The sequence below is a fragment of the Erythrolamprus reginae genome, chromosome 2 (assembly GCF_031021105.1).
Source record: "Erythrolamprus reginae isolate rEryReg1 chromosome 2, rEryReg1.hap1, whole genome shotgun sequence".
Taxonomy (NCBI): domain Eukaryota; kingdom Metazoa; phylum Chordata; class Lepidosauria; order Squamata; family Dipsadidae; genus Erythrolamprus; species Erythrolamprus reginae.
Window position 1 is genome coordinate 55,930,329 of NC_091951.1, and position 16,360 is coordinate 55,946,688.

A 16,360-nucleotide genomic window follows, 5' to 3' on the forward strand; every position below is an offset into this window, starting at 1 on the left:
CAGGCTGAAATGGTACGTTTGTGTGTGGCTAGACCACGGAAGGAAAAGGCTAAGAATACACTGAGTAAAGGAGGAACTGCGAAGGGAATTGTGAAAAGGCAAGAACCGAAGGTGTCAGACTTTAAGAAGAAGGTGTTGGGGCAGGCTGAGGAGGAAATAATCAGGCCCCCACCATACGCACAAGTGTCACCCCCGGTAGATAACGCACAGATGGCAGCGGCTGCTGCACTATCGGAGGATGAGGAAGGGGAGGCTGTGGGGCCTGCCAAAAGGGAAGGGGGTGGTGAAGGAATGGCATATGGAGCAGGTCGTGAGAGGGGCGCTGGAGCGATTGATCGAATACAAACAAGGGCTGTGACTGCGAGGGCTGAGGCAGCCAGGGAGGAAGCGGCAAAACTAGAGGAGACGCAGAGAGATTTTATGGCTCCTACGCAAGTGAACCCAAGATCAGAGGATAATGTAAGAATGTTGAACGAGAGGTTTATAGCTCAGAGCTATGAAGATATAAGGAAGAAGCTGCAAAAGTTAGAAGGAGCTTTGGGAAAGAATACTACAGAGTTGTTAGAAGTGGCACGTAAGGTGTTTGTGAATAGGGATAAGGTGGAGAAGAAGGAAAAGGATGCACGGATGCATAAGAAGGCTGAGTTGTTGGTGGTGGCGTTACAAGGAAGGGCAGGGTTTCCAGGAAGGACTGGGTTTCGGGGCAGAGCTGGTTTTCAAGGCAGGGTAGGTTTGGGACCGAATCAATGTGCGATATGCAAGTTGGAAGGACATTGGAAATGGGAATGCCCACAGGGGGCACGGTGGGGACAAAGTGAGTGGAGACGGCCGTTTGGACGACCTTTTGGGGGGCGAGGGCAAGGAATGGGCCGCGGAGGCCCCCCTCGGTTCCCCTATAGAGGAGGAAATGCACAAGGAAATCCCATAGGTGGGGGAGCTACAGGATTGGCCGGAGTAGCCCCAGAGAATGCCGCTCAGGTTGAAGGGATTGGCTTGGCAGGCACTGGATGGACTGCGTGACGGGGACCTGGCTTAGAGCAGACCCCCCCTGAGCCTATGGTTACAATGAATATTGGGAGTCATCAGACTACATTTTTGGTGGATACGGGGGCTGGCCGGTCAGTGGTGAATAAGCAGATTGCCCCTCCCGGACCCCATGAAATACAAGTTCAGGGGGTGTCTGGACGGGTAGTCGGGAGACAAATTTTGAACCCAGTCACCTGTGAATTTAATGGTTCTGAGCTCAGACATGAGTTTGTGTATATTCCGGAATGCCCTGTGCCATTGCTGGGCAGGGATTTATTGAATAAATTAGGAGCCACTATTTCGTTTAATGAGGGAAGGCAATCTTTAACGCTTAGTCATCGCCCTGAGACAATGTGGAGATTGATGGTGGCTAAGGAAGTGGAGCAGGCGGTGTCAGAAAAGTGGAGGGGGTTTGAGGTGCCTGGTCTGTAGGCTGAAGATAACCCCCCCGGCTTTGCCTCGCATCACCCCCCCATTATAGTGGAAGTGAAACCGCTTGCCACTCCTGTGAACATTAGGCAGCGCCCTTGTTCTAGGGAAGCAATAGCAGCAATTTATGATTGTATTCAAAAGTATTTAAAAGCTGGAATTTTGGTCCCTATTCAATCCCTATGGAATACCCCGATTTTGCCAATACGGAAACCAGATGGATCTTATAGGCCTGTGCAGGATTTGAGGGTGGTAAATAGTATGACAGTTACCATTCACCCGGCAGTGCCCAACCCTTATACACTGTTGAGTTTGATTCCACCAAGGGCAAAGTGGTTTTCTGTGATAGAATTGAAGGATGCATTTTTTACGATCCCAATACATCCAATTAGCCAGCCGCTGTTTGCTTTTGAATGGGAGAATCCAGAGACAGGGGCTAAGAGGCAGTATGCATGGACTCGTTTACCTCAAGGTTTTAAAAATTCACCGACGTTGTTTGGGACAGCTTTGGCTAAGGATTTGGTATATTATGTACCTAGACAGCAAGGGGATACAATATTGCAATATGTAGATGATGTTTTGGGTACAGGACAATCAGAGGAATCATGTTGGGACAACACTAATGCTTTACTTGTATGGTTGTTGGAGTGTGGTTATAGGGTGTTTCGGAAAAAGGCACAATTTGTACGGAATCCCATTTGAGGTGGCCGGACGCTCTACCATTGGCTCTTTATCCCATAAGGAGTGCTCCAAGAAGGCAGCACCGACTTTCACCTTATGAGCTGATGTTTGGGCGCCCTCCAACACTTCAGAGGAGAGATCTGGCTGGATGGCCTGAATTGGGACATAAGGGGGGAGTATGGAAAATGGAAATGGTACAGGAATTGGAGAAACATGTAGGAAAAAAAAAAAAAAAAATCCGAAATTATGTATTGGAACAATCCCCCCCCAAGGCTTGTAACCAAATGCCATGCCTTTCAGCCAGGGGATAGGGTGTGGGTGAAACATTGGAAACAGGAACCATCAGAAGGGAGATGGAAGGGTCCGTATGTCGTAATTATGACATCTCCCCTTGCTATTAAGATAGCCGAGTCCAAATTTTGGATATATTGGACTCGAGTGACGAAAGCAGCAGATGAGGAATGGAGCGTGCAGCCAACTGCTCATCCAATGAAATTGAAATTTTGCTTTGGGTATATTAATTGCTACACGCTTTGCTTTTAGCATATGTGTTGTGTACAAATATAACTGGGCTATCGAGAAAAGGTTGCGTGTTAAAGGGAGACCACTCTGCAGGGACCTTACCGGCAATAGGTCTACATCGCACAGTGGTGAAGACAAAGCCCCCCCCTGCTAAACCACACCGGAAGCTGGTTTTCAACGCACGGGAGAGGCTGGGATGAAGGGGTCAAGGGGTTTTGGGGTACTTATGTTAATCTTGCTCTTATGCTTTGCTGATGCTAATCATGTATGTATTCATAACTGTGTGTGTGCTTATACTGGAGGTCTGGCGGGGAAGATCTATAAAGGGTGTAAATATATAATATCTTTTAGGAGAGTCTTTGGAAACATTGTACAGATAGAGGTTGATCGTTCTATTCCCTCAGGAACTACGTTTGCCTTTGGCATAAATGGGCTAGGAAGGGATCCTATTACCTATCTCTCAGTTAAACTGTGGAAGGTGGTTGCAGGGGAAGTGCGAACCTTGGGGTGGTCTGTTTATGATTCCCTTAGGAAACTGGAAAAACCCCTGCCAATAAGTGACACAGCCAAAAATTTGTTTGTTGAAATGGCTGAGAAAGTAGCAAAGACACTGACTGTTAGGAATTGTTTTGTGTGTGGAGGGACGAATATGGGGGAACAATGGCCATGGGAGGCCTTGGAGGCAGAGCCCCTTGTTTTTAATAATCTGTCTGTAACTGGCAACATAACTAAAAGGGAAAGAGTGACAGGAACCATGTGGACTTTGACCACTAACTTAGTGGGTAGAAATTGCTTTACGAGAATGGGTAGTGTGAATGTTGGACACTTGATTTGTTTGGGATTTTGGGATTTAGCTTATGAAAAGTGGATTTCCCCGGGGAATGCTACTGAACCTGTGAAATTTGATACTACAAATCTTAAATACCTTGGGTCTGTAGGTCAGGGAAAAGAATGGGTAGCTCCTCAGAATATGTATTGGATGTGTGGCAAGATAGCCTATGAAGCCCTACCTAGTAATTGGTCTGGCTCCTGTGTGCTAGGCTGGATTAAACCTTCATTTTTCTTATTGCCGATAGCAACTCGCCAAATGTTAGGTGTCCCCCTGAATGAACCCATTGGCCCACGCGATAGAAGACGGCGAGATATAGAGACCACGGACAACCAGGGTAATACCTTTTCTGGGTTCCCATGTAAGACCTTGACTGAATATGAGGAAAGTGAGGTTTGGAGCTCAGAAAGGATTGTGTGTACATATGGGAAGGCTACGTGGGCGGAGGATGGGTCCTGGGGATACCGGACACCGGTTTATATGTTAAATAGGATCATTAGGCTACAGGCAGTCCTTGACTTGTCTGGAAGGAGGATAGATTTTGCTTTGAATTATCTATCGGAAACGTCTACCAAGCTTCGGACTGCGGTGTATCAAAATAGATTGGCATTGGATTACCTCCTGGCGAAGGAGGGAGGAGTTTGTGGGAAGTTTAATCTTTCCAATTGCTGCTTACAGATAGATGATACTGGAAAGGTGATTAAGCAGCTCACTAAGGAAATACGACAATTGACCCATACTCCGGACCAGGTATGGAAGGGCATTAATTTGAAAGATATGTTCGGTACTTGGTTTCCTAAGTTGCCTGGGTTACAGGCAATAGTGGCATTTATTGGGTTAATTGCTGCGGGCTGTGTACTTTTACCTTGTATCTTACCTGTCTTCATTAGGACTATATTCAATAGCTTATCATTGCTGACTGAGCGTAAAGCTACTGCTCAGGTAATGGCTATGTGGGAGTTTGCTAAGAATCGCAATGAATCTGAATATGCTGCATTGGATGCGGAAACTGCGGAAACTGAGTATGCGACTCTCCTTGCTGAGGAAGAAGAGTCGCAAAGGGGGGAATAAAGTAAATGGGTGAACCAAAGTTAACTTGGATGAAGGCCCAAGGCTTTGGTTCAGGTCACTATAACCTTGGCTATTATTGCTTTCTGTATAATCAGCAGCTGCAGCTAAGATAAGGAAGTAGGGAAAATGTGTAGGGGGACTTGCTTACTGGAAATGTGTTTTTGGGCTTTTGGGCTTGTATACGGTTCTCTTTTTATGCTAGGAGAAACAGGATGTTCCCATGTACAAATGCCAACTGATGATATATATCGAAAACTGTTATTTTCCACAAACTGTTATAACCATATATGGCAACTTATGCTCCCCCAAGCTATTGTGTACTCCAAGGGTATAAAAGAGGGATTCTGACACCCATTCGGGGTTCAGGCCATTTATTTTGTTATCTTGTGCTTGAACCTGCGCAATAAACCTTTCCTTCATCTAAAGTGCTGGCTTCTGTCTCGTCAATTCTACAACATTATCATTATACATCGAGCAGAAGATATTTACTGCTATTAGTAGAATTTATGCATTCCTTCTGTTTCAATTTATAGTCCACTGCAAACTTGCAAAGCCAAAGAGATAACATAGTGGTATTTTTTTCCCAACAAAGAATTTTCATAATAGAGGAAGAAGCACTGCTTGTGCAACAATCAGATAAAAGGAGTCTGGAAGAGGAATGTAATATGAACTTTTAGACGAGTTCAGATGTGCAAGATTCTGATACTATAAATTTACAATAAAAGTAATATTAGCCTACATAATTTTTGGTTTGCTTATTTAGTCTACTGTAAAGGATCAATACCACTTTTGCTCTCCTAAGATCTTAAGCAATTCTTCATACACTACACGTGCTAAAAACTCTATGCATATCTCAAAAATAATTTTGAAGAATTGCTTTAGACAAGAGGTCTTCAAACTTGACAACTTTAAGAATTGTTGACTTCAACTTCCAGAATTCTCCAGCCATGCTGGTTGGAGAATTCTGGGAGTTGAAGTCCACAAGTCTTAAAGTTGCCAAGTTTGGGGGCTCCTGCTTTAGACCTTATGAGATAAGCTGAGAAATCTTTTTTTTTCAGGGTTCCAAATTATTAGACTTCTAAGAGTAGCTGATTAATGCAGCTGCCTCTTTCTTCAGGCTCATGCAGAACCAAGGTATGGTTTATTGGATAGTATATATGTTTTCTATTAATACCCATTAATAGTTTTCTTGGAAGTAAGAATTGTGCTTCAGTGTGATTAGGTCAAAATCAAACACAGAAAGATGACAACAGGTTTCATCACCAATTTCCTAGGTTAGGTCATCAGTTGGCATGGGATAAATTAATATGTTGATGATATCCAACTGTACATTTCTGGTTGGGCCTAACCAAGCAATGCTATGGAGATTCTTTCCAGCCTCTGTGGGGGTTTGGATGGGGGAGAAAAGGTATTAGCCCACCCTGATAGCATTGAACAGCTATGTGTTTTGGGGACGCTATATCCAAAGGTTTTCTATCTTTAACTTTGAATGGGGACAGCAGTCTCTCAGCTGATGTGCAATTTGGGAGGTCTTATGGAGACATGAGTCCTACTCCTTGTTTATGTTGACTAACACTCTAGTCCAGTGATGGGCTAGGATGCTGAAAGAGCATGCGTACGCGCTATCACACATGTGTGAGTGCCCAAACCCATAATTCAATGCCTGAGGAAGGCAAAAACAGCTTTCCCCCATCCCCCGGAGACCCTCTGGAGGCTGGAAACAGCCTGTTTCCTAACTTCTGGTGGGCCCAATAGGCTTGTGTTTTGCCCTCCCCAGGCTCCAAAAGCTTCCCTGGAGCTTGGAAAGGGTAAAAATGCCTTCCCCCATCCCTCTGGAAGCTCTCTGGAAGCCAAAGACACCCTCCCAGAGCCTCTGTGTGAGCCAAAAATCAGCTGGCTGGAAGACACATGCACCTTGGAGCATGTGTCTTTTTGCAGCTCAGGGCAACCTGATGAAGTGGACAAGGCCTTTGGAGCTGTGAGTTCCGCCACCTGCTTACTGGATCCGTGTCTCTCCTGGCTGGTCTCGGCCAGCAGGGAGGTGACATGGAGCTGGGTCCAGGAGATTGTCAATGCTTCTTTGGGGAGGGGGTCCTTTCCAGATCCCTACAAGGAGGCACTTGTGTGCCCCCTCCTCAAGAAGCCTTCCCTGGACCCAGCCATTCTTAACAACTATTGTCCAGTCTCCAACCTTCCCTTTATGGGGAAGGTTGTTGAGAAGGTGGTGGCGCTCCAGTGGTCTTTGGAAGAAGCCGATTATCTAGGCCCTCAGCAGTCAGGATTCAGGCTCAGCTGCAGCATGGAAACTGTTTTGGTCGCATTGATGGATGACCTCTGGCGGGCCTGGGACAGGGGTTTATCCTCTGTTCTGGTGCTTCTCGACCTCTCAGCAGCTTTCAATACCATCGACCATGGTATCCTTCTGTGCTGACTGGAGGGGTTGGGAGTGGGAGGCACTGTCCTTCAGTGGTTCTCCTCCTACCTCTCCGGTCAGTCGCAGTCGGTGTTAGTGGGGGGTTAGAGCTCGACCTCTAGACTTCTCCCTTGTGGAGTGCCTCAGGGGTCAGTCCTTTCCCCCCTGCTATTTAATATCTACATGAAACCACTGGGTGAGATCATCCAAGGGCATGAGGTGAGGTATCATCAGTACGCGGATGATACCCAGTTGTACATCTCCACCCCATGTCCAGTCAACGAAGCAGTGGATGTGATGTGCCGGTGCCTGGAGGCTGTTAGGGTCTGGATGGGTGTCAAAAGACTCAAACTCAATAAGTTTGATAAGACGGAGTAGCTGTGGGTTTTGCCTCCCAGGGACAATTCCATCTGTTCATCCATCACCCTGGGGGGGGGGGGAATCATTGACCCCCTCAGAGAGGGTCCACAACTTGGGCATCCTCCTTGACCCACAGCTCACGTTAGAGAAACATTTTTCAGCTGTGGTGGAGGGGGGCGTTTATTTTGACCGGGAGTCACTGCTCACAGTCACTCATGCCCTCATCACCTCGAGGCTCGACTACTGTAACGCTCTCTACATGGGGCTACCTTTGAAAAGTGTTCGGAAACTTCAGATCGTGCAGAATGCAGCTGTGAGAGCAATCATGGGCTTCCCTAAATATGCCCATGTTACACCAACACTCCGCAATCTGCATTGGTTGCCGATCAGTTTCCAGTCACAATTCAAAGTGTTGGTTATGACCTATAAAGCCCTTCATGGCATCGGACCAGAATTATCTCCGGGACCGCCTTCTGCTGCACGAATCCCAGGGACCAGTTAGGTCCCACAGAGTTGGCCTTCTCCGGGTCCCATCGACTAAACAATGTCGTTTGGTGGGACCCAGGGGAAGACTCTTCTCTGTGGCAGCCCCGACCCTCTGGAACCAGCTCTCCCCAGAGATCAGAATTGCCCCCACCCTCCTCGCCTTTCATAAGCTCCTTAAAACCCACCTCTGTTGTCAGGCATGGGGGAATTAAGATATCCCCTCCCCCCAGGTCTATACAATTTATGCATGGTATGTTTGTGTGTATGTTTTGCTTTTTTAATAAGGGTTTTTTTAGTTATTTTCAATATTAGATTTGTCATATGCTGTTGTTTTTTATTATTATTATTATTATTATTATTATTATTATTATTATTATTATTATTCTGATTTAGGAGAAGTGAGAGGAAGTAGTGGAGATGAGAACATAGCTGAAAATCAATCAGACATTAGGATGACAAGCAGTTCTTCTTCAGAAAATGGGTGGGTGAGTGTTATTAATAGTCTTTGGTTAGATGCCAGATTTAGGAGGTTAGCAAAAGGAAAGGAGTAGACTGTGGGGAAAAAGCTTTGAACCTGCTATTTCAGAATGTATAAATTTATTAATATGTCATATCCAGAGGTGGCCGGAAAAGAGGGACTCTTTTGTGCAAACTGAAGAAGACAAGATGGATGTCAGCCATTTCTCTGGCGTGGTAAGTTTTTAACATTTCATGATACAACTGTTTGAAATTAGCTTGAACCTGACCCAGAGATAAGGAGATGCTACAAGCCGACAATCTGCTCATTAGAGAGGATTTATAACTTTGTAAACTCAGCCTGTGAGATTGGAATGTACTTAGCATACCATAGATGTAACATTGATGAATTCCAGTGTGCAAGAAAAAATAAAGAAGTATTATTTTGAAAATCCAAGTCTGTAAAGAAAGCATTTTTGGGAGCAGCTCAGCTGGACCAGGACAGTGTGTGTGTGTGTGTGTGTGTGTGTTGCACATCCACAGGGGAGGGCATTATATCATGGGTGTGGGCACACATGCACACGCTATCGCGCTTTCACATACTTTTTTGGCACCTGAGCCAAAAAAGGTTCACCATCACTGCCCTAGACTTATATTACGGGTTATTCAGTTTTGCTGTTCTGTTTCAACTTCTTGTATATCATCAAGAGTCACTGCTATGTAGAAACATAGACACATAGAAGACTGGCAGCAGAAAAAGACTTCATGATCCATCTAGTCTGCCCTTATACTATTTTTTTGTATTTTATCTTAGGCTGGATATATGTTTATCCCAGGCATGTTTAAATTCAGTTACTGTGGATTTACCAACCACCTCCGCTGGAAGTTTGTTCCAAGCATCTACTACTCTTTCAGTAAAATAATATTTTTTCATATTGCTTTTGATCTTTCCCCCAACTAACTTCAGATTATGTCTCCTTGTTCTTGTGTTCACTTTCCTATTAAAAACACTTCCCTCCTGAACCTTATTTAACCCTTTGACATATTTAAATGTTTCGATCATGTTCCCCCTTTTTCTTCTGTCCTCCAGACTATGAAATGAGTAGCAATGTAAAATGGATGAATGGGTGAATACTTGTTCAGCAGAAAAACTATTTAACTGCTTGATAGTGACTTATAACAGAGTAATACTTAGAATCTCATATCCTTAGAAGTTTCCATCATGGCTCAGGAAATAAGTATCCTTGAAGTAGAATCCAAATATTAAAAATATTATTCTTTGTATCTACACATATTTCTATTTTTCCAATCTATCTGCTGGAGAGGTTAACATGAAGATACCACATTAATTTATTTATTTATTTATTTATTGGATTTGTATGCCGCCCCTCTCTGGAGACTCGGGGCGGCTAACAGCAATAATAAAACAGTGTACAATAATAATCTGATACTAGAGATGATTAAAAAACCCATTAATATAAAAACCCAAACATACATACATACCATGCATAGAATTGTAAAGGCCTAGGGGGAAAGAGGATCTCATTTCCCCCATGCCTGACGCCAGAGGTGGGTTTTAAGTAGCTTATGAAAGGCAAGGAGGGTGGGGGCAATTCTAATCTTCGGGGGGAGTTGGTTCCAGAGGGCCGGGGCCGCCACAGAGAAGACTCTTCCCCTGGGTCCCGCCAAGCGACATTACTTAGTTGACGGGACTCGGAGAAGATCCACTCTGTGGGACCTAATGTCTCTGACATAATCATTTCAAAGAAAAGTTGTACTATATTGTCAAACACTAGATGGCAACCTGAGACCAGACAAATTACTAGCTGCATAGTTCATTGAAAATGACACACATAAACACGGAAAGCATGACAGCTACCTACCACCTCTCTCTCTCACACACACAAACAAACACACATATGGATGAATTCTAGTCTTAGATTTTATTTATATGCATACATATGCATACAGGAGGGAGGGAATAGGTTACTTCACAGCTGCAGCTTCTTCATTTTAGTCCCTTTGTTATGATAATATAACGCAGTTGGGTTCACAGCATAAAATGGAATGCTCAATTTTTGGCTTAGTTAAAATATTGTGGGTTGTGAACCATTGATTATGCACAGAGTATTATATGAATCCCTGCAGCTGGGATCTATGCAATAACTTTGGCCTTATGTGAATCTTGCTAGACAGTATTAAGATAAGATTATAAGATTTATTAGATTTGTATGCCGCCCCTCTCCGAAGACTCGGGGCGGCTCACAACAACAACAATACAATACGTAGAATACAAATCCAATAAAGTTAAAAAACGAGATTTAAAACCCATAGATATTAAAAGGAATCATACTGCACAATCACACCATTCTCATATATTACAGTCAGGAAAAAAAGATGGTGGTGGGGGAAGAGATAGTTATTCCCCCCATGCCTGGCGGCATCAATAGGTCTTCAACACCTTGCAGAAGGTGGGAAGGGTAGGGGCAATTTGAATCTCCAGGGGGAGTTGATTCCAGAGGGCCAGGGCTGCCACAGAGAAGGCTCTTCCCCTGGGTCCCGCCAAATGACAGTCGACGGGACCCGGAGAAGGCCAACTCTGTGGGACCTGATTGGCCACTGGGATTCGTGCGGCAAAAGGCGGTCCCGGAGATATTCTGGTCGGATGCCGTATAGGGCTTTATAGGTCATTACCAACACTCAGGGCCACCATCAGGAATTTTGGGGCCCCATACAGCCTAAGTGTCTGCCCCCCCCCGCCATTTTAAAACTATTTTAAGTCGCCAAGCCACTCCATCCCCCGGGGATCATTTCCCGCTTCACGCCAAGCGAGGCGGTCCCATAGGCCAGTGTTTTCCAACCTTGGCAACTTGAAGATATCTGGACTTTAACTCCCAGAATTCCCCAGCCAGCGAATGCTGGCTGGAGAATTCTGGGAGTTGAAGTCCAGATATCTTCAAGTTGTCAAGGTTGGGAAGCACTGCCATAGGCTATTTCAGGAACTGGGTTAAGCCGATTGTGTGGACTCGTCCAGGAGAAAGAAAGAAGCGGGAGTGACAAGGGAAAGAAAGATCCTGGCATCAGTCAGGCGGAGCGAGGCTTATTTACGGCTCCTTGGCACTTCTCCCTTCTTGTTGACAAAACCATGTGCTTTCTAGCGAGGGGAGAGGGGAGGGGGATCCCACACCCGGCAGCCACCGGAGAGGAGCTGGAAAGGACAAGGGGAGAGAAAAAGCAGGGTACCAGCAGTCAGGCGGGTGTCTTGAGGGGGCACTCCCATCTGGAAGGAAGGGAAGAAAGGCGAGGGCGAGCTATGAAGGAAGGAAGAAAGGAAGGAAGGAAGGAATGGTAAAAGGGGCAATCAAGAGAGGAATGGGTGAATGAATGGACGGAGGGTGGGAAGGAAGGAAGGAAAGAGGGAAGGGACAGGAACAGAGGAAGGGTGCAAAGGAAGCAAGGAAAGGTGTGAAAGGGGAGAGTAAGAGAGGAAGGAGTGAAAGAAGGGAGTGAGGGAGGAAAGAAGGGAGGAAGGAGAAGGAAAGCAAGAAATGGAGGGAGGGAAGGAAGGAAGGAAAGAAAGAAAGAAAGAAAGGGGGAAGGGACAGGAACAGAGGAAGGAAGGAAGTAAACTTATGAAAGGGGAGAGTAAGAGAGGAAGGACTGAAGGAAGGGAGGGAGGGAAGAAGGTAGGAAGGAGAAAGAAAAGAAGAAATAGAGGAAGGGAAGGTAAAAGAGAGAAAGAAAAAGAGCAAGAAAGATAAAGAAAGAAAGAAAGAAAGAGAATGAAAGAGAAATAAAAAGAGAGAGGGGGAATGAAAGAAATGGAAGGAGGGAAGGAAGGAAGGAGAGAAAGAAAGAGGAAGAAAGAAAGCAAGAGAAAGAAAAAAAGAATGAAAGAGCAAGAGAGAAAGAGAGAAAGAAAGAAAAAGAAACGAAAGAAAGAAAGAAAGAGGAAAGAAAGAGAATGAAAGAGAAATAAAAAGAGAGGGGGAATGAAAGAAATGGAAAGAGGGAAGGAAGGAGAGAAAGCAAGAGAAAGAAAGAAAGCAAGATAAAGAAAAAAGAATGAAAGAGCAAGAGAGAAATAGAGAAAGAAAGAAAAAGAAACGAAAGAAGTTGTGATTTTGACTATGCCGGCTCATTCCCTCCCCCGCTCCCCACAAACCACCTACCCCTCTACCGCAAGAGGGAAGCGCCCGAGGCGCCGGGTTCTTCCCTTTCTCCCTCGCCCGCATCCTTGCCGCGGTGACTCACCAGGAGAAGGCTGGAGACCCACGCAGCTCCTCGGGGGGCCTTGTGGAAGGCGGCGGCGGAAGACCCCATGGCCGGCGCTGGATGCGAGGAAGGATGCTTTCTGCGCGGGCGGAGGCCGAGAGCTGAAAAGGGTGCGCCTTGCCCACCCTCGCTGGAAGAGCTGCCCATCTAGCAGTCCCGCTGCCCCATTGCCCGGCAGGGGATGATGGGCAAGGGACGCCTCGGGGAAGGAGGGCAGGGCAGGAAGGGAAGGAGCCAGAAGGGGGCTGGTGGGGGTTTAGGAAAGGGGAGCCCGCCGGGCACGAGGGAACGCTGGCCGCGCGGGCCTCCGAGGCCAGCCTTGCAGCTCCTCGGCGGGAGGAGCCGAAAGCCACCGGGAGAGGACTGGGCTCAGCAGGAGAAGCGCCGCCCCCCCATTATTCAATTTCCCCAGGCCCGGTACACCCCTCCCAGTAATACCCGTCTATCGGCGGCCCTGCCAACACTTTAAATTGTGACCGGAAACTGATCAGCAACCAGTGCAGATCGCGAAGTGTTGGTGAAACGTGGGCAGATCTTGGAAGCCCCACGATAGCTCTCGCGGTCACATTCTGCATGATCTGAAGTTTCTGAACACTTTTCAAAGGAAGTCCCATGTGGAGAGCATTGCAGTAGTCGAACCTCGAGGTGATGAGGGTGTGAATGACTGTGAGCAGTGACTCCTGGTCATAGTTCCCTCTAAGCTGAGCAGTGAGCAATCGCTCACTTAAAAATCATCATCAACTCAGAGTTTTCCAAACCTGCCCAGAAACCGAGAGGGAAAGAGTGAGAGGGAAGGAGAGAGAGAGGAAGAGAGGAAGAGAGAGAAACAGATAGAAAAAAGAGAGGAAGGAAAAGAGAAAGAAAAAGAATGGGAGTAAGGAAGAGAGAAAGAAAATCAAAATCTAGTTTGAAACTAGCTCAACTATTTAAGTGGCATTTTGATATTGATAGAGTTGCCCTATTATGAGCTCACTGTTATAGACACACAGTACAGTATTTTATTTTGAAATTCTGAGGCAAAACAGGGTGGGTTTTTTATTTGTTTGTTTGTTTGTTTGTTTGTTTGTTTATTTGTCTGTCTGTCTGTCTGTCTATTTATTTATTTATTTATTTATTTATTTATTTATTTATTTATTTATTTATTTATTTATTATTTCTGTGTCGCCCAGTCCCGAAGGGACTGCCGCTCAGACACTATACTTTTCTGCCCACCCTAAAAAAAAATTAGAGGGAACACTGCTCCTGGTCCAAATAAGAAGATGTTTTTGGCCTAGTATCGGGCTGTCAAACTTACATCATTGTGGCGGTGTCACTTAGAGCTTTTTTCTCCTTAGCTAAACCGGGCGGGTAAGTTTGACAGCCCTGGTATAGTGGTTAAGGTACTAGGCTAGAAATCCATAAAAACCAACTGGGTGACTTTGGCCAATCCTTTTCTCTTAGTCCAACCCACTTCACAAGATGGTTGTTGTTGCTATTACTATGTGCAAAACAGTTGGGTTTGCAATATATAAATAAGCTAATAATGAATGTTTGATTTGTATGCCGTCCTGAGTCTTCGGAGAGGGGCGGCATACAAATTTATTAAATTATTATTATTATTATTATTATTGTTGTTGTTGTTGTTGTTGTATTGAAGTACTATAGCTTTAAGAGGTAGTGTTGCAAATTGCCATAAGAGGGAGCCAGAAAGCATGGTTCTCTTTCTCTGCTCTCTCTGTTCTTTCTGCTGATTCAATGTGACTGATGTATTAACCTCTGTATGTTTGATGATAGTTTGATGTATTTGTAAGCTGTAATGTATGTCTGATATGTAAGACAAAGAAAGGCTTGTAATATTATTGTATTGAGAGATATTGATAGGACTGTTTAACTTGACTGTACTATTTCTAATGTAAACACAATTTTATACACTTTATAATGTATCTGTCTTGTATGACTGAATAATTACTCATATCTCCTGGATATCTGTTTGAATGCTTTTCTCTGTGCATGTCTGTGTGCAGGGTTCTGCACACTCCTTAACAGTGATTCTGGGCCCAGTGAGGTATTTCCAGTGGGTAGTGAGAATATTCAGTTTGTATATTCAGACAATTGAAGTTGTATTTGTTGAATTAACAATGGCACAACTACAGTCAACTAGATTATCCCTGATAACGCAGCTGGGTGGAACAAATTATGTTTCCTGGTCTACGAAATGTACCCTGCTGTTACGTTGTGAAGGGCTATGGACTATGGCAATTAACCCACCAGCTATAATTGCCTCGGATGCCTCAAATGATGAAGGTGCAAAGAAAATAGCTGACTTTAAATGCGACAATGAAAAGGCTCTTAGGATACTTGGTGAAGAATCAGCTGCTAGATGTTAGGACATTTTGAAAAAAGATTTTTGTTTGTGATAGTGTGGGTGCACACATTCATCTTACACAAAAACTGTTTGGAGCCCGTTTGCTGAAAGGTGGTGATATGTTAGCTCATTTGGCATTGATGAAGACTTTGCAAGAGCTATATGAAAAAGAACTGATATTTTCTGAGTTCCATCAGGTTTATATAATTCTTTCTTCATTGGATTTCTCTGGCAGTTTTGACCAGAGATGAACTGACATTGACTGGCATAACTGGAAGACTGATAGAAGAATCAAGGAGCAGGCAGGACAGAAAATAGATGAGAGAGAAACAACCACAACAAGAAGAGAAAATATCTTCAAATGTATATTTTGTTAAGAAATGTTATTCTTTTGGTGCTAAAGGCCATATGGGGAAAATAGGAGGAGAAAGATGTGTTGGGTGTGCTTATTGCCTTGTGTTTTTTGTAAAATAAAGTGGGATCCAACTAAATAAATACACATGACTTATGCCAAAACTTAATTTTAAATATAAATGCATTTTTTTCATTCTTAAATCAGGGGCAAGAATCAGAGCTCCAAAAAGCCAGATGAGTGTCACTTCATACAACTACATTAACAAATGTTGGTTTCCCAGCATACAAAATGGTAGCTCAATATCAAAATGGTCAGAGAGGAATAAGTGCAATAAAATGATTTATTAAAGATTTTTAGTCTTTTAACAAGTTGCCTTTAAAAAAAGATGTATCATTCCATAAACACTTGTATGGCACTTAGGCAAATTGTCTTTAGTAATAGTTATAATGGATGAAGATGGAGTCACATATATATTTTTAAATCATACCCAAATGGATTGACCTAGACTCAAAGCAGACACAAAAGCATTGGACCTTTATGAAGTTTGTCTATCTCCCTAAAAGAGATGTCGACACTTTTTATTTTGTAAAACAAAAGAATGTCATAATAATATTTAAACTTATAAATATATATATGGATGCTTCCTGTTTCTACTCTATATTTTAATTCTATTGCTATTACTTCTACACAGCATTACTATAACAACTGCCTCTATACCAATAGTGGGTTATAAACCCCGTCACTACCGGTTTGTTCAGGAGTGCGTGTACACATGTGATGCTTCTGCACATGCGCAGAGGTGTCCTGGGTGGGTGGGGCAGAGCCTCCCACCCCCACCACTACTGGTTCACAGAATTGGGTTGAACCGGGAGCAACCCACCGCTGCTTTATGCTAAACCGTATTACTTCTATACTACATACTATTATTGTAGTACTGTACTGTACTGTACTGTACTGTACTGTAGTAATTACTATTACAGGTAGTCCTCAACTTATAACAGTTTATATAGTTAAGGTTTCCCTGTCCCTTAGAGCAGGGGTCTCCAACCTTGGCAACTTTAATACTTGTGGATTTGAAGTCCACAAGTTTTAAAGTTGCCAAGGTTGGAGACC